Genomic DNA, 722 nt, shown 5'->3' on the forward strand with positions numbered 1-722 from the left:
GTGCGTCCGTTCAGTCTCCCTCTGCACGTACGTCCGTTAGTGCGGAATTCGAACGTACGTGCATCCGTTCGGTTTCCCTCTGCACGTACGTCCGTTCGAGCGGAATTCGAACGTACGTGCGTCCGATCGGCCTCCCTCTGCACGTACGTCCGTTCGAGCGGAATTCGAACGTACGTGCGTCAGTTTGGTCTCCCTCTGCACGTACGTCCGGTTCAGCAGAATTCAAACGTGCGTGCGTCCGTTCGGTCTCCGTCTGCACGTTCGTCCGTTCGAGCTGAATTCGAATGTACGTGCGTCCGTTTGGCCTCCCTCTGCACGTACGTCCGTTCGAGAGGAATTCGAGCGTACGTGCGTCCGTTCAGCCTCCCTCTGCACTTACGTCCGTTCGAGCGGAATTCGACGCACGTGCGTCCGATCGGCCCCCTTCTACACGTACTTCTCTTTGAGCGCTATTCGAACGTACGTGCATCCGGTCGGCCTCCCTCTGCACGTACGTCCGTTCGAGCGGAATTCGAACGTACATCCGTCCGTTCGGTTTCCCTCTGCACGTACGTCCGTTCGAGCGGAATTCGAACGTACGTTCTTCCGTTCGGCCTCCCTCTGCACGTACGTCCGTTCGAGCGGAATTCGAACGTACGTGCGTCAGTTCGGTTTTCCTCTGCACGTACGACCGTTCGAGCGGAATTCGAACGTACGTGTGTCCGTTCGGCCTCCCTCTGCAC

Source organism: Octopus bimaculoides, chromosome 6, assembly GCF_001194135.2.
Source record: "Octopus bimaculoides isolate UCB-OBI-ISO-001 chromosome 6, ASM119413v2, whole genome shotgun sequence".
NCBI lineage: Eukaryota > Metazoa > Mollusca > Cephalopoda > Octopoda > Octopodidae > Octopus > Octopus bimaculoides.